The 20,131-nt window shown below is 33.6% G+C and overlaps 1 protein-coding gene across 1 annotated transcript in view; it reads left to right on the plus strand.

The window, feature by feature from the left end:
* Positions 1-374: 374 nt before the first annotated feature.
* Positions 375-20,131, plus strand: part of LOC126772778 (uncharacterized) — a 48,384-nt gene continuing 28,627 nt past the window's right edge. The window contains exon 1 of the mRNA XM_050493351.1: positions 375-616. The gene's annotated coding sequence lies outside the window, so the exon portion shown is untranslated. The remainder of the gene's footprint in view (positions 617-20,131) is intronic.

A 20,131-nucleotide genomic window follows, 5' to 3' on the forward strand; every position in this document is an offset into this window, starting at 1 on the left:
TAAAATTAATCCGGATAAAATACCAAGATATTCTAAATATAGTTAGATAATATAGTTACATGAACAATAGATATACGAACAAATCTTACGCAAATGAAGGAAGTATTCATTGTACGATTATTTTAGGAAATTCAGCCAATCGCTTACATTTTGAGTGACGGTTGTCGTTAACGGGATTTGAACTTGCACTTTCAAAACGTAATGAATGAGTGAACAACTCAGCCACTTTCTCTGTCCGACATGTTACCGATGACGCCTCTATAGATTCCCTGTCTATTAGAGCTTCTTCGTTTTTTTTTTCTTTTTTAATTTCGTTCGTGACGTCACAGCGATTGTACTGCTTCAGCTGACGGTCATTTGCGTTCTAACATGAGGCGATGTCAGCCGTACCTGACGTTACAATAGACCATAACAGTTACAGAGACGCGTGAGTCTGCGTTTAAAACTCGAAGGTTTTGCACGACAAAATACTGGATTTTAGTTTAATATTGGACGTTTACGCGCGCGTTATTGTTACGTTACGTTTATTTTGAGTTTGATAAGGAGTTCGTTATTGTGCGTTAACTTCGAAGATCACCGGCGTTTTGAGGAAATGGGGCGTCATTAGTGTAAAAAGGTAAGTTTTGGAGAATTCTCTTTCTTAATAACGACTGTTTCCGTTTTCCCCTTAATGACTATCGCTTTGTAAAGTTAATAAAGTACGTGAATATCTTCAAATAATCAATCTTCATGCTAGAAAGGCTTTTCTGTTGTTTTTTTAATTTCAAACAGTGACTGTTTTTTTCTAAACGGATGTGTTTCATTAAAATACGTAACTTGTGAATAAAGTTTGAAGTGAAGAATATTTCGTTCAAATATTTTACAATTCCATACAATATATTAAACAAAACTTATCATCATAAAATACAAACATACATAAATACAAAATATATGCATGTATTTACATACATATATTTTGTCTATATCCTATACGTTAATGATAAATATAAACTAAATTAATATATTTAAATTAATTAATAATTTATAATGATGTTAATATATATATTAACATCATTAAATTGTTATTATATATTTAATGATGTTAATATATATATATATATATATATATATATATATATATATATATATATATATATATATATTAACATCATTAAATTGTTATTGATTTATAAATACAAGCATATTTATAAAAAAAAGTAAAACACGAATATTTTTTTTATAAATACTGGAAAAAGCTATTCAAATAAAACATACGTATAAAAGCAAAAGGAGTTCAAAAAATCAAATCGATATTTAAGTGCACATGCGACATTCGCAATTCGTCATTTTAATTTATTAACCAAAAATTTCTATTCATAATAATCTTAATAAAAAAAGGTTAATTGGGTGTAGCTTGAAATTAGTTGAGTTTATCCCTACACAGTCTTAACAAAAAACAAACCTTAAATATAAATCTGTGTAGCGTCATATAACTGGTGGTAGGGCTTTGTGCAAGCTCGTCTGGGTAGGTACCACCCACTCATCAGATATTCTACCGCAAAACAGCAATACTTGATATTGTTGTGTTCCGGTTTGAAGGGTGAGTGAGCCAGTGTAATTACAGGCACAAGGGACATAAAATCTTAGTTCCCAAGGTTGGTGGCGCATTGGATATGTAAGCGATGGTTGACATTTCTTACAATGCCAATGTCTAAGAGCGTTGGTGACCACTTACCATCAGGTGGCCCATATGCTCGTCCGCCTTCCTATTCTATAAAAAAAAAAAAAAAATACATTTAAAATATAAAAATTTACAAATAATTGGAATATTCTTTTGCTATTAGTGTACTTATTTAAAATTGATGAAAACAACTTTAAATGTGTGATAATCACTACATTTCCGCTTCGCGTACAATTTGCGCTTATCGTAAAGATTCTAAATTAATATATACTTAGTTATATTACAAGAACATTTTACTTTTCTTAAAAGTCATTAGTTATTACTTCTATTAGACCGGTAAAAATGTAGATGCATATTTATCGACAGCACAAATTTACTCCATAATACGAGGATCACAAGGTTTTTTAAAAAATAAATATCAACAATGGGCTGTTTTGCCATATGCGACTTTTTGGGAGTTTTCTGAGGAAACTTGGACGTGTAGCTTGAAATTGGGAACTTCCCACTCAAAATAGAGCATATCACGTTAGCAATCACGTTAATTATCTACATTTAATGAAGGTTAAAACTCAACCGAGTGAAACCATTATAACCAAACCAGGCCGTGAATATATTCTCATATAAGCCAATCCACCAGTCATCCATCCATCCAAAGCCTAAAATCCACACAGAAATTTACGTATAATTTGTAATAACTTCTCGAAAAGTAGCCCTTGCCTAGCATTGGGACATTAAAAGTCCGTAACATATAACAAATAACTTTACGTAGAAATATGGAAAGTCTACATTAAAACACATTTTATGATATGCAAATAAAATTTCTATTATTGAGTAAATACTTGATAATATTTCTTTCGAAACATAATATTTTATTATGTGAAATTTCATTCGAATATAAGTAACATAACACAACCGATGCTGTAATATATTCTTACGATATATCCATTGCGCGAATAGATACATTATTTCGAAACAAATCTTTCTTAACAACCAATGAACCGAATCTTCATATAAGTACTCGTATATACAATCAAATATCAAGGCTCACATTATAACGTACTCTTTTTTAAGTAATTTCAATAATGGTGGATATCAAAAATAATTCAAGTGAGTAATCATTTGTTTATATTTATATAATAAATAAGGTATAAATGTTGTAATAAATGTTAACGTAAGTCAATATATACTCGTTGAGTAGATAAACTGATATATTACATTTGTATATCATGAGCAACAAGAACTATCAGAACCGAGATGTTATAAATCAGGACAAGCACCAGAATTTTTATGTGTTTTCATGTGTTGTGTATTATAATTCATCTCGTGCTCGGTGGTGAATTAAAATATTGGAAACCTCCAGCTGTCAGATGAAAATCTACCATATGTGTATCCACAAACACGCATTGGAACATGCACATGGCGGAATAAGCTCCCAACCTTCTCCTCAAAATGGAGAGAAGTCATTCGCCCAGCATTGGAATATATACAGGTTGTTACTTTACTTTTTATTTTATATATTTAATTTTTATAATATGAATTTGACAATTTCATATAAAATCTTAAAACTATTAAAAATATGTAGGTACTTAATGTAAAAAAGTACCTACCTATTAGGAACCCACTTCTATGCAACTGGTATGGTCGGTCCTTGAGGAGAAGGTTTGGCTTTGTCTTATTCCACCACGCTGTTGCGTGTGCGTGTGACATATACTTCCTGATGGCATACGTGGTTTTTTTACGATATTCTAAGAAAAAAAATGTTTTTGCTTTATCAGATTTAATCTGTTATATTAAACACGTTACATTAACAACGTATGTTCTATTACTATTTTCGAAGATATAACTCAGTGTTATTTAATTAAAACCTGTAACTGCATCTTCAAATACTTCCTACTGCTTGGATACTCAAATGACATTTGTATTTTTGGTACTGTCAATGTCAAAGTCAAAATACTTATTACTTTTTATTGTACTCCAACAACTAAAATAAAATAAACATCAAGGTGAAAGTGAATGTCATTAATATTATTACATCAAGCAATTAAAGAAAAGAAAACAAAATGCACTTGCAACAGCTAAAACTATTATAAAATAATAACATAATTATTATTGAATTAATCAATCAAAACTGTTTAGTTTTATAATAATATTATGATTATAATATAATCTGTGTCAGACGCGCGGGAATGTTTCTCTCGTTCTATCACAGATTATATTCAACTTTTCTGTTCTGTTACACGTAAATTATATTAAATATGTACAGGTTATCTGTCTCAATTTGTCGAATACTCTATTAACATACCACGTTTCATTTAAAGTCGTTCAACAATTTTGTTTTACAAATAACTAATTATCACATTTATAAATACTTAGTGTTAAAGTACTGGCCACTGCTACAAACACTATAGAAATAATATGCCTATATAAAACATATGATTATGATCGCTACCAATTATTATTTCTGTCATTATTATTATTTATTGAACTAAAATGCAATATAAAGAGTATATTAGGATATATTTCGATCTTTTATAAGTTGTTATAAAAACGTTTATGAAAATGGAGGTAACTTACTATATTATATTCTATATAATAAGTATATAATATGCTTGTAAATGAATATAGTTCCGCTATAAGACAAAGATCATTTAACGCCGATTTAAAAAACAAACATTTCATGGCGTGTGCATAAGTATTTAGGTATTTGAGTAATTTATAAACACTTCTTAGACAAATTGCGACCGTTGCTTTAAAAAAAACAATCGAGTTTAATACTTTAATAATCATAATAAATATTTTTCTCAATTGCCAATCAAAAAACTGAAAATAGAAGACTTGAGATGTATTTTTTTTAATCAATTTAACACATAGATTTCATTTAAGGTATTTAAAAAAAATTTTAGACTGGAGGTAAAATTTATTTACCCAACGGTATACGGACGATGGAATAATTCGGTCTGCCAAGCAATGTGAAAGCTGTAGATTCGATCTTGACCCCATTAGGCTATTGTCGTCCCCACTTATAACACAAAGTTTACACTTAATTTGAGGAGTAAATAGCAATAATCCCTTATAAAAAAAGACACTGCTGGAAAATATTTTTTATTGCAACTTTGTTCTAACTTACATTGTTGATAGAATATTTAATTTACATTCAATCGTGTAAGTAAGTATGTATGTCCGATGCATTAAGCCCATGCCTTTCCATCTTATTTTATGAAATTTAATATCTCTATAAAGTAAATTAAATATTTTATTTGTCTTTCGAGGTAAGTTAATGATTTATTCGATATTAGTAAGAAAACGGATGTCCGCAGATATTATTATGTAATAATATAATTTGAATATTGTATCTTATGTTACGTTTCATTATTAAAATATACATAATAAATAGTTCATTTGAATTTAATATGCTTCATAAAACGACGTTATCTCAGAGACATAAATCGCGTTTTGTTTCGTAATCGGTTATATGTTAAAAACCATATAACTGGTAAATAATATATTCAATGTATTCTGAATAATAACAATAAACTCTCATATTTTAACAAAATACATAGATAAACATATTTAGACCCTATTATATAATATTTTCTTCGTCTAGAAGAATAAAAGCCGCCTATTGCATTATTTATTTATTAATTATATAGACGCAATAAAAAATAAATAAACATAAAACTACATATTTAAGCCAATTAAACAAGAAAAAATAATTGAAATTAAAAAAAAATCGTGCAATATTCCACCATACTTGGGATCTGCCGATGTCATCCTGACCGATTTCGGCCACTGTATCCAATCTCAAGAGAAATTAGTCAACTGCGCAGGACTTATGTGCACAATGCTCTCTCTATTCATTCACTCTCATCATCTGATGGGATGGCGACCCGACATAAATAATAAAATAAAAAACAAATGAAAAATTAAATTTACATTTCGACTCATATTAAGAACAAAAACAAAACATATATAACATAACTTTCGTATAAAAGTTTATTCACTAGTAGCGACAAATTATTTCTTGAAATTACATTTAGTAAACAAACATTTATTGCTGTCCAAAAACATCTCGCTCTTCTATAAGATCGTAAAAAAGAAAACAGACAATTCATTTCTGAGATTACCCGTAACAAACACACTGTGTTGTATAATGGTGTATCTAATTGTTAATTTCCACATAATTATGGCTTTATTGTATACATTTCACTTTCATATTAGAATATATAAGGAACTATGTAAGTAACATTATATGGTTTCCGCTTGGTGCACATATGTTCAGTTCAATGACCTCTGATGTAATACGTTACTAAGATCATTCATTCATTTGCATATAACAAAGATCCATTTAAATCATTCATTTTCATAGCTTAATGGAATTCATTAATTTGCATAATAACTATTTAATTTAAACAGTCTTCAATGGATGTTTCTAGATTTCTTATATTCGTTTCTGTGACGAAATGCACAAAATATCGTGCATAGTTAATGCTCAGGCTGTCTGCTAGTACAGCAGAGACCAGACTCGGTGTGTGATATTATAACCGCAAGATAGTTAAAAAATAAGAGCTAAAGATTGAGCTCAATAAAGTAATTTACAGGAGATATCTAGCTTTAGAAAATCATAATTCGATGATCTTGATTATAACAAACAACCTTTTTTCATTTTTTTCAATTTATTTTTGGGTAGGCGGACGTGCAAATTGTAAAATATCTTTTTCATCGTCAAAGCATTTGCAATTTAAAAAATATAAAACTACTATATATACTAACTTAAACCGTCAATGTTCCACCAAAAATTGAATCTGATAATGTCCTCCTGACATATTTCGGCCACGGCATCCAATCTCAAGAGAGATTGTGTGTATGTTTATAAGTGCGCAAATGTCGATGCTCTCACTCTAATAGTCCGATGGGACGGCAATCTGACACGACCCTAAAGAGTTCAGGTGTAAAATCAACGGCTTTACTCGCTTTCCGAGAAAGGGGAATTTTCACACTTCCAATTTCCACACTCGGGGCTGCAACCGATAATCTTCGACAGAAAAATAACATTCAATCGGCCCGACCTGGGGTCGAACTCGAGACGGGATCTGCGGCATTATGTCTAACCACTAGACCAACGTGGCTATCAAACGTAGGATCTACTCGCTCACTCACAATTCAAACTGGAACAAAGTAACAAGGTATTGCCGTCTGGTGCTATAAATTCTTGAGTGGGTGATGGAATTATAATGAATTAAAATTCGCTTAATAAATCAAGTATCACCTACGCGTCTCATACCATACCTACCTATTACCTATTTGTACCCACGTGGTTTATTATAAGCCAGGAAATACCAACATATCTAAACTCAAGATTATTATATACAAGCGGATAGATTTCTTATATGAAATAATCTTTTTTTTTATAGAATAGGAAGGCGGCTAGCATATGGGCCACCTGATGGTACCTGGTCACCAACGCCCATAGACATTGGCATTGTAAGATATTTTAACCATCGCTTACATCACCAATGCGCCACCAACCTTGGGAACTAAGATGTTATGTCCCTTGTGCCTGTAATTACACTGGCTCACTCAAAACGGAACCCAACAATACCAAGTACTTCTGTTTTACGGTAGACTATCTGATGAGTGGGTGGTACCTACCCAGACGCGCTTGCACAAAGCTCTACCACCAGTAAAGTCATAACGTGGTTTGAATCATTTAAATCATTTCGTATTCAGAATTAATAATATATCTTATCTTTGTACTGTGAGCTCTTTAAAGATTGTTTGACAACAAGAATTAGTGCAATATAACCGACATGTTTGAAGATCATTGAGCCAGACTTACCCAGGAAATATGCTTTGAAAGATCATATCGTTATCTTGCTTTGAGCTGGGTTCTTCTTTAACGTATTATAAGTATATAAGCCTTATTGTTATGACATTCAATTCAACTTGCAATCTCAAGATATTTAAGAAAAGTTTCTAAAAGCAAAATAGATTTTCCTTCTAGAAAAATAGAAATCTTCCATAGATATTCCTTTTATCAATTTAATTTTAAGGCGTTTTATTCAAATTCAATGCAATTATATCGATTATTATTATTAATATCGTCTTGTCAGGGTCTTTACCCCCTTTAAAATAAAAAAAATGAATGTATAAGTCAGGTTAAAACATATGTATACCGAGTTCAATACAATTTGCTTAATCAATAAATAAACTTCCATGCTTAATATATAATAACCAAATATTTGCAAGACCTATTCCCAGCAATATAAATATTAATTTAAGCAAAGGTTCGTAAACCGTGCATATTTCAACATGTCATTAACTATTACGTTATCTATGAATCATTTACAGCGGACTAGTTCTTGGTTGCGGCTTCGCCCCAATTAGCTAAGAATCCTTGCTTAAGATCGTGTTGAAAGATTATCAATATTATATTCGCTGGCTTTACTTGAAGATTTGTTATATTTCATTGAAATACTTTATTCAACTTGAGTCGAGATGGCCCCATGGTTAGAATACGTCAGACTTAAGTAAAGATCGCGGGTTCAAATTCTGAACATTACTGAATTTTCATGTGCTTAATTTGTGTTCATAATTCACCGTTCATCAAGATCAACATCGTAAGGAAACCTGTGTATAGGTTGAGAATCTGCACCTAGTAAGGAACAGTTCATATTTCTTACAGGGCGACGGTGACCACTTACCGCCAGGTGGCTCACTTGCCCATCCGTTTATTACCTATTTTATATAAAAAAATCCGATTTAATTACCGTTCACAAGCTCAGAATGTAAATTCTATCATAGCGGCTTAAAACTTATTATAAAGTTTATTTATTTTTTTGTTTATGAATCTTCAACAATAGGTACGCAATTATGCAACTAAATTCATAGATATGATATGTATACGACTCTATTATATTATAATTTGAGTTGTGTATTCTTTATAGTATAGGAAACTGCAACTAACACATTAGGTAGGCGGACTGGCAAATGGGTCTTATGGTAATACCTACCAAAACATTGGCGCTGTATTTCACCAACATTCCTCACATCGCCAACGCGCCACCAACCTTGGGAACTAAAATGTTACGTCCCTTGTGCCTGTAGTTACACTGGCTCACCATTCAAACAATACTATGTATTAATGTTTGGCTGTAGAATATCTGATGAGTGGTACCTACTCAGATTGGCTTACACGAAGCCAATTAAAGCCACTAATTATATATAAATCTTGCGAAAATCAACCGATACAAACTACTACGTACACTAATCTTTATATACGTTCCTTAGCGACTTATTATTTAAACGCTGTTTTATCTCTTTCTGACATTCTTGATTTGATATTCGAAAGAAGAAGACACGTCATAGTTTTATTAATATTTCGCTAAACGCTTATAAGTAAGGCCGTTAATAAAAACTTTATTCTTAACTGATAACTTTTTTCGCTTTAGTGCAAAAAAAAATCACGTCACATCTCGCACAAATTATAAAAGAAAAAACCACAAAAAAAAATTACTATTTAATTGTTTTTGTATGTAATTTTATGTATATGTGTCTCGACTTTCACTTATACAAATGAATTATGCTAATTTTAAACACGTTATAACGTCTAAATCTTTATAATCGTTCATCTTATTTTGCTAAAATATATATATATATATATTTATTATATATATATATATATATATATATATATATATATATATATATATATATATATATGATAAGCTACATAATAGCGTCAATTATATTGTACAATAGTTTCCCGCGCCGAGTGTTGCCAGGGGAAAATTCTAATAATTATAACGGTTACGATACATTCCCGATTCAACTTTTAAATCCGTGACTCAATCGAGACAGTTAAAAGGCAACGTTTTAAACGAATCGAACGATAACGTTTCGATTCGATTGCGATGTAGTAACAATATTTAGTAGAATTGGTCCTCAATTTAGACTTCCTCAATTTAGCTTTACCGGCCATGTTCCTTTTATGGTATTTATACATGAATAGTCTAGATTTTTTTTAGTATATTACTATTTCGCACATAAAACTATATATATTATATTAAAAAAACATCTAAGATCTATTAGGAATTAATCAGTAGACATACTTACATATATATGTAAATAAATTAAACCACACACACACATACATACATCTAGACTTATAAAGGAAAGAGATATTTGTAATACCTTACTGAAAAAAGTACTGAATTAATTTACATAAAACTTATACCAGAAGACGCAACGCGTTTCGGAAAATGATTTATTATATAATCCTTCCTACTAATATTAACTCCTAAGCCGATTCTCATAAAACTTTGCATACACGTTGTCAATGGTACAGGAAAGTACGTAGGGTAGCTAACACCTCCCTCCTCCTCCTTATACAACAGGTATTACATAAGTAGGTACGCTTCGCAGTATCACGTGCTCTAAATAATTAGACTATTGAAGGGACAAGCGTGAATGTCACGCTTTTATATTTTATAAGGGAAAATTTTATAACGAAGGCTAAAACGTCTTATTATAAATACATTGGTCTCGCATAATCAAAAATAACTTTGAAATATTGTAACTTACTCTACGTTTAATAGAAATGTCTATTTATAATTTAATGTCAACCCGTGTAAGGCCATAGAACAAATAGTATTCAAGAAATAGTATCCCAAGCTATTTATAAAAACCACGAAATCTGGTCGTTAATTCAAAAAAAGAATTATCCACTAAAAACGTTACATTTAGAAACGTTGTACATAAATTCGACAAATTTAACTTTCACTTTAATACATTAGGATTAAGTTATGCGATAGTGAGTTTGTTTGTTTGTAACGCTTACACGTCTTAACTTCTCAACCGACCATCATGAAATTTTGCATATATGTTGTCAGGGGTTTAACAGAGGCCATAAGGTAAATAACACTTTCTCCCCTCACCCGCGGATGAAGCCACGGGCGGAAAATATTAAAGAATAAATGAACAAAATTATTCTATAAAACAAATAACATTTCCACTAATAGAAATACAATTATCACTTCAATCATCTTTAATAAAAACAAAGTTCTTGAATACTCAATATTTGTCACTTTATCATAATTAACATGAAAATCACTAACAATACACAAAAATGGTCTCACATGAAACAGCTTTCAACAACCACACTAAACTTATAATGAAAGATTATATATCAGTTGTACTCCCTATACTATTTAATTAGTATTATATTATAATAATAAAATAAAAGTAACAACGCATAAATATCATATACTGGATTTTCCACCTCTTCAATTAAGGTTTTGAGCAACCACTAAGCTGTTCCAGTACATGTCCGTGTGACAGAAGTTCTTCTAACCCACCAAGGTCTTCTTACTAGAACAATAACAAATTAAATGCGAATAAAATTTGTGATAATTATCACTTATGATTACATTGTCAGTAATTTCGATTTATTCAAAATACCGGTTCATACCAGTTCGCACCAGTACCCGTGACCTACACGCCACTTCTAACACAATGACTTATCTTAGTATATAATCGAAGTGAAACTCAACCACAACTTGTAAGTCGAGAAATATTTCCCCAATGTAATTAAACTTTCAACAAAATTAACTTTTAGATGTTACAAAGTTTTCGCAGCTAATTGTTTTAGAAATGGGTCAAATTTTTTATACGCTTGTGGCGGATTTTCTACCGCAAAGAACTTCAGACTAAGCTTTGAGAGCCAATACAACTAAAGTTTAAAAATTCCTGAAATAAGTATGGTTTTTCACACCGAAAAACAGGTAAAAAATAATCCGAGACATACATTTATTTATTTCGATAAAACCATTACGTACTTTTAAAAATAAAAATATCATATATTAACGTTACGTAATATTAAAACGAATTAGTGCAATTTTTATTAAGGTAAATGCTTATAATTAATATACATATATTCATGGAAGATAGAACCAAAAACGTGATTCATTATGTAATTTATTTTGTATTTCTCAATAACAAATCTTAATAAGTATATGATTAACATGTTAATCGTAACCACACGATTTTGTTTGAATATATATGTTACCGTAAATTTACTGCTAAACATCACAACTGTAACGCTGTGTTTTAAAGAAGGCCATGAGCCAGGATAATAACGGATAGAAGACAAATAACACCTTAATTCACAAGGTTAACACTTTAATTGTACTTCAATGAAACCTGTATTAATTAAAAATAAATAAAAATATTTAGCATATTTCAAATAGATTTTGTTTAGAATATTACTTCTTATGTAAATCATATGATAATATTATATATAAGGATGGTTTAAATATATTATAAACAAGACGTTTGGATAATAATTGCTATGAGATAAGCAATCTTTAAAATATATTACGTGTAGAAAACTGTTAGACAGAAATATGAATAATTTCTCGAATACGCTTTCGCTATGTATATGAAGTAGTTATATATCCGTTTTATATATTATATTCGGGTTTTAACTGCGATCATGCTTATTTTCATTTTGTTCGTTTCGAGAGAGTTGCGTGTGAGTGAGAAAGAATGACATTGTCAATCATAATAACCGTTTGACAATAAATATCTAACGAATAATCTCGGATTATGCTTTGAATACCTATAATGGATAAATTATGCGAAATGGAATTATCGAGTGTCCTTTTAGATTATAATTTCTGGATCATGGACCAATCTCAATAGTTGAGGAAAATAATATTAACTTATTATATAATTGTAACATTAATTAACTTTTTGAATATCTCATTGGGTTAATAACTAGCTTATAAAATTGCATATCCCGAGATCAGGCCGAAAAAAAATTTGTTTTGCTGTCACGAAATATCTCGGGAGCAGACCGAAGTTTGGAAATTGATAGTGAAAGCAATTCCGAGCCTCAGAACGACGTGGAGACGTTAGTCCAGCGCTTGAACCGTCCGGTCGTATCGGATTGCCGTCCCATGTTGTGCCATCCCGGATGATAATGAATGGACTTTTTTTTATAGAATAGGAAGGCGGACGTGCGTATGGGCCACCTGATAGTAAGTGGTCACCAAACGCCTTTAGACATTGGCATTGTAAGAAATGTTAACCATCGCTTACATCACCAATGCGCCACCAACCTTGGGAACTAAGATGTTATGTCCCTTGTGCCTGTAATTACACTGGCTCACTCACCCTTCAAAGCGGAACACAACAATACCAAGTACTGCTGTTTTGCGGTAGAATATCTGATGAGTGGGTGGTACCTACCCAGACGAGCTTGCACAAAGCTCTACCACCAGTTAGAGTGCCACTTGTTGCTGTTGGCCCAAGTGGCCGCGACAACGTCATTTATTTAAAACTTCTTCCGCATACATTTGGACACTATAGTATCTTCTGTGCTGTAACCATGGAGAAAGACCACCGTGCCCGAAATCGCTCATAAAAACATGATCATCATTATTATGAAATAACTTTCTCATTGACGATTTAACCACTTTTAACAATATATTAATGTTTGGAAATCAAGAAGTGAAACTGGATATTAAGCGCAAATTCTTATTTATTGTATTTTTTTTAATTTTAAAATAATAGAACCAATTTACATGAAACCAATTAAGAATAAGTGACATATAGCACGCGAGCGATATCGGATATAAAATGTTTTAATCGAAGTCATTATAAATTTACCGTTCAAACTTCAATGGCTGCGGCTGTGAAAGTTGCTGGCTCCGTACGCATCAGACAATATGGTCTTACGACTGTTACTATTGAGGTAAAATACTACAATATATTATTGTAGTATTTCATATATTATAAATCGAGAACAATTAAAAAAAAGAAGAAATATTAAAAAAGGAATAAAATATTCCTTCTATCAAATTCAATTAGGTATATGAAATTCACTCTGTAACTGTCAATATAATGCTATTGGTTTTGATTAAGAAAAATATTTAAGTCGCTTTTTTGTGGTAAATACACAGTCCAGAAATATATGTCCCATGAAAGACCCTGGGGTGTATTATGATTAAAATTTCCTAGACGCTCCAACGGACGCTACTATAATCAACGCAAACATCGATAAATATATTATACTAAATTATTCTATATAAGAATCTAAAAAAAATATAGTTTAACGAATTATAAAAAATACAACAAATAAACAATCGACAGTAATTACTTCTTTATGTACTCGGTCGAATGTCTGTTTATTAAAGTACAGATGCTATCAGAATGAACCAGATTGTCTTGTTTTGTGTTGACTGTCTTTTATCTGATCTATACATAATCCCGTGGGTGTCGTAAGAGGCGACTGAGGGACGGGGAAAAGGGGGGATGGGCAGCAGCGTCCCCCCTCCCATAAACATCTTACCCCTACTGCGCTCGCCAACACGCCTGCCCAGCGCGGCGAGTATGGGCAAACCCCTCCCTTAATGGCAGATGCGCCCAAAAAAAAGGCCCCCAGTTACCGGCAAGCCCGCTAGGCCCGACCAAGGTAGCGGTCGCGGTATCGGCAGGGCAGGGGGTGCTAAGAATCACCGGTTCACGGCAGGCTACCGTATAAAACGACTGAAAATGGCAACGTATAATGGACGCTCGATGAGGCTGGACCATCACCTCGCCGAATTAGAAGTAGAGTTAAGTCATATAAACTGGCATATACTGGGGTTATCTGAAGTCCGAAGACAGGGGGAGGACACGATAGCTCTAGAGTCCGGTAACTTACTCTACTTCCGCGAAGGTGATAACCTCTCCCAGGGTGGTGTCGGTTTTCTTGTCAAAAAGGATCTCATTAGCAGCATTGTGGAAATCAGTAGTGTGTCGAATCGGGTAGCGTACCTTGTCCTAAAACTTTCCGACAGGTACTCCCTGAAGGTTGTACAGGTATATGCGCCAACTTCGACATACTCTGATGATGTGGTCGAAGCGATGTACGAGGACATCGCAAAGGCCCTCAACGACACCTCGAGGGCCCACTACAATGTTGTTATGGGAGACTTTAATGCTAAAGTGGGAGTACAAGATAGCGGTGAATCGAAAGTCGGACCTTACGGCTTGGGCTGCAGAAATCACAGGGGGCAAATGCTGGTAAACTTTCTCGAAGCGCAGGGGCTTTTTTTGATGAATTCTTTCTTTCAAAAGAAGCCTCAGAGGAGGTGGACCTGGCGAAGCCCCGATAACGTGACAAGGAACGAGATAGACTTTATCATTTCGAATAAAAGGCACATATTTAGAGATGTTTCAGTGATCAACAGGTTTAATACCGGAAGTGATCACCGCTTGGTTCGAGGCACTCTAAATATCAACTTAAAAGCCGAAAGATCGAGAATGATGAGGTCTACTCTCCGACCTACCATGCTCCAAGCTGCTCAAGGCTCCGAAAAGTTCCAAATGGAACTTCAAAATCAATTCACCGCGTTGGAAACCATAAGCAGCATTGATGAGAGAACCGACACGCTGGTCAAAATACTGCAAAACACATCCCGCAAGTGTTTTCCGCCACAGAGAAGAGACAACGCACCAAAACTCTCTGCTGAGACACTCGAGCTCATGAGAAAACGACGAGAACTACCATCGTTTTTGTCAGATAAGGCCTTAAACCGAACAATAAAAACGCTGACGCGACGCGATCTCCGACGCTCCAATACCCGTGCCATCAAGGCTGCGATTGAGCAAAATCGGGGATCGAAAGTGTTCGCTCGCAAGTTTGGGAGGCCGCGTCTGACAAAACTTAAAACTGAAAATGGTGGGGTCGTTACCTCTAGGCCTGAGATTATCGGAGAAGTAGAGAGGTTTTATGGGCAGTTGTTCTCTTCAAGATCGGATAAACCCGTGGGAATCAGTATTGATGACCAGCGCGCCCCTCTTATGCGCCATTACTCCGAGGAGCTCCCGGTCGTTGACCAAGGAGAGATTAGGGCGGCTCTAGAACAGCTTAAAAACAACAAAGCTCCGGGAGATGACGGAATCACAACAGAGTTGCTTAAGGCAGGCGGGACTCCGGTCCTGAAAGAGCTAGCAAGCCTCTTTAATTCCGTCATCCAACATGGCAAGACCCCGGAAACGTGGAGCGGGAGTGAGGTGGTACTGTTTTTCAAGAAAGGTGATAAAACCCTCTTGAAAAACTACAGACCAATCTCCCTCCTGAGTCACGTGTATAAGCTGTTCTCAAGAGTCGTCACGAACCGTCTCGCCAGACGACTTGACGAGTTCCAGCCCCCAGAGCAAGCCGGCTTTCGATCAGGCTACAGCACCGTGGACCACATCCATACTGTTTGGCAGATTGTGCAGAAGACCGAAGAGTACAATCAGCCGCTGTGTATGGCATTTGTGGACTACGAGAAAGCCTTCGACTCCATCGAAACCTGGGCAGTGCTCGACTCATTGCAGAGATGTCATATCGATTGGAGATATATCGAGGTACTGAGATGTCTGTACAACGCCGCTACAATGACTGTCCACATCCAGGACTGTAAGACGAAGGCGATCCAACTGCGCAGAGGGGTGAGACAGGGGGATGTAATATCCCCGAAACTGTTCACCAACGCGTTGGAAGACGTTTTCAAAACGCTGGATTGGACTAGGTATGGAGTCAATGTAAACGGCGAGTACATCTCACACCTTCGATTTGCCGACGATATCGTCATCATAGCAGAGTCGCTGGAACAACTCACCGAAATGCTGCGTAGCCTAGGCGAGTCTTCCCGGTGTGTCGGTCTCGGTATGAACTTGGACAAGACCAAGGTCATGTTCAATAGGCATGTCGTGCCGGGACCGATATACGTCGAGGGGAAACCTCTCGAAGTTGTTAGTGAATATACCTACCTAGGACAGATAATACAAGTCGGTAGGAACAACTTCGAGAAGGAAGCCGATCGAAGAATTCGCTTGGGATGGGCAGCATTTGGCAACCTTCGTCAAGTCCTCAAGTCGTCTATACCGCAATGTTTGAAGACGAAAGTCTTCAACCAATGCGTCTTACCTGCCATGACATACGGTGCCGAAACGTGGACACTAACTGCGGGACTAGTCCACAAATTCAAAGTCGCTCAGCGTGCTATGGAGCGAGCTATGCTCGGAGTATCTTTGAAGGATAAGATCAGAAATGAGATTATCCGGAAAAGAACCGGAGTCACCGACATAGCTTGCAAAATTAGCAGGCTGAAGTGGCAGTGGGCTGGTCACGTATGTCGTAGGACCGATGGCCGTTGGAGCAGACGAGTCCTAGAGTGGAGACCGCGAATCGGCAAGCGCAGCGTAGGGCGCCCTCCAGCCAGGTGGACCGACGACCTTAAGAAGGTGGCGGGCACCAACTGGATGCGGAAGGCGGAGGACAGGGAGCTTTGGCGCACCTTGGGAGAGGCCTATGTTCAGCAGTGGACAACGATTGGCTGTTGATTGATTGATTGATGAGATAAGACTAAATAAGGTTTAATTGAAAGAAAGTTACTTACTTTTTTTGTACTTAAGATGCTTAATATATTTAAGCACAATATCGATTTGCTTAATTTTAATTTAAAAAAAAATGTGTTTTTTGAGTGTTTGTGTCAATTTTTAAGTATAAATAATTAATAATACTAATAACTATTAAATAATAAATTACCTAAAAACAAATCATTTTAATTAATACTTTTAATTACATCGTAACATGTTACCAACTTACCAATCGAATGTCTAAACTACCGAAAACTTCTAAGAAACCAGGTAAATAATTATATAATTAAAAAATATACGACTATATTATGAAAAACACAGTTACCGCTAGTGTCTGAAATGATGAACAAAACCAGTTTAACAAATATGACTTAACACTGAACGCTGATTGTCGCCTATTTCGTCATCATCTCCTATCGACCAATGACAACTTAACATTTTTCTGACGTCTTCAACATTCATGCAGATATTTATAAATTATACATCTAAACCTTACTCATAAATCACTCCCTCCATTGGTGAAAACCGTATGAATATCCGATCATTAGTTTCTGAGTTTATCGCGTTCAAGCAGTCAGATAGACGCGGCGGGGGGACTTTGTTTTATATAAAGTGATTACTATGACCAACCTTTCAGAAACTAGAGGTGACAATTCTTTTGAAACCCACAATTAGAAAGAGATAGCAATACACTTAATAATAAATTAGCTTAGAGATTATGTACATGAGAAGCAGCATTGTGTATTTGAAACAATGTAATAAAACGAGTTCATTACTATGCTCTTATAATCTTCACTTTTTGTTTTACCATTATTTCCCAGTGACCTTAATTGCTATGAACTTAATTACCTAGTTCGCAACAGAAATGGACGGGGTTTAAGTATGCAGGATGAATTATCTATTGTTGCGTCGTGAGTGTAAAGTTTTGTTCGTTTAAAAACATAATAAACAACAGTCACACGATTGTTTTAAAAAAAAAACATTTTTTAGAAATACTTATTTATGTACTTCAATTAATATATTTAATATTTTTATATTGTATCCGATTTTATAAAAATATAATCGGTTTCAGAACGTTTTGGTATTGCTTAATGATAAAGTTAAAAAATAGTTTAAAAAAAAACTAAAAGAATGACATCGAATTAACGATAAATGATATATTGTTTTAATTAGATTTATAAAGATCTCAGAAGTTTAAGGATATTAAAATTAACAAAAAATTTAAAAACGTATAACTTGTACTGGTTTATTTATTAATAATAATATAAATATTTTAAAATATTAAAAATAAATAATTTATATAAATTGTGGAATTATTTTTAATCTGTGTTTATTTATTTATAAACGATCACAATGGTCTTAACAAAGCCTTTGAAGAGTTTAACTACCCGCCCCCCGGTTCCATCTTCGGTAGTAATACATTATAATATTAACCTAAGAGTACTTTTCAAATCGTGTTTATTAGAATTATGTTAAAATCGACTTCCTAGATTTGCTTACATACTGACTTTATTAGTCACATACACGCGAAACTAATACAAAACGTGTTTAAAGCGGATTGAACCAGTTTAACAATGATGTAGATGGATGTTAACATTAAATCTATGTTACAGTGGTTGAGTCGTGATGGCTCAGCGGTTAGAACGTTTGAATCTTAAATCCATAACCGATGATTCCGAGTTCAAACCACCGCTAAAATTTCCTGTGCTTATTTTGTGTTTATTATTCAACCCGTGCTCAAGGATGAAGGAATCCATCGTGTGGTAACCTACATGAGACAGATGGAAATCTGTACCAACACGCATCGAAGTAGCGTCCAAAGCTTCTCCAAAATTTTTAGATTATGGGTTAAAATCTATAAAGACCTCTTATATTTTCAATTACCATTTTTTTTAATTTAGCATATGCTTCGATGACAAACATTTTCAAAATACATGTGCAAAGCAAAGTGAAAAAATTAAAGTCAATAATAATTTATTTTTCGCTTGCATTTATCTCTTTTATTCGGTTCGGGTCAGTGCACTGTGTTATCACACTACAAAAAACATAATTTGGTAGATTTTTACGGGTTTGCTTGCACCATGCGGGTTCTTGAGGTGATACGAGGCTGATTGTATCGATTATATACCTTATACTTGCACCTTTAGTTGGCGTCGTCTTTAAAGAAGGTTACAAGCATAACATCCTTTTTATTAAATTTAATATAATAATAATTTACGATAAAACATTAAATATATGCAAATTAAAATTAAAAACAGTTACTGTACAAATGATGATTGCGTGGAATGGTGGCAAGAATGCTATGAATAATATAACAAATGAAATACAAATTAATTAATCTCCCAAAAATGATTACATAGAAAAATCTTAAATTGAAATTTAAGATTAATCGAAAGTAAGTATAAAAGGTAAGAATAACATTATTACCGATAGTAAAACTATTGTTTCTAAGAAATTTATAACTCTTAAGTCGTATAACACGCGCGTTATACGACTATTATGGCCGGTCTTGAGTCAAACTTGCGAGAAGTGCTAGCGGTTCATAATAGCCCAGACTTTTATGTTGCAATCACGTAAATAGTCCATTTTCATTATTTTCGATTATAATTTTTTATATCTTATAATTTGATTATATCGGTAGGTGCTATTATTAATAAACCTAATGAAATAAACGTCATTTAGACTGATTTTTAAACAGGACAGCTTCATTCAACAGATATTATGTTAATGCAAAAATAAATCTATACGTATTTAAGTAAATTAAATTTTACTTTCAAAACGTTTTTTTACGCACGCTGTAGATGAAAAAAAATATTATAGTTTTAATTTCTAAACGAGATTACGTGCACAAACCGACCTACATTTACAATGAAATGCTTTAAAATTTATTGTAATTTCGAAATCGAGTCGCGCTCAGTATCACACAGTTTTATCGTATGCAAGTTCCTTTATACGGAAGGAAGTTACTTATAACAGTTTTATATTAAAAGAAAAAGTAATTACATAAATTACGAACGATATTAATACACGATTATTTTAAGACGATATTACGAAATTGTA

Source organism: Nymphalis io, chromosome 13, assembly GCF_905147045.1.
Source record: "Nymphalis io chromosome 13, ilAglIoxx1.1, whole genome shotgun sequence".
Taxonomy (NCBI): Eukaryota; Metazoa; Arthropoda; class Insecta; order Lepidoptera; family Nymphalidae; genus Nymphalis; species Nymphalis io.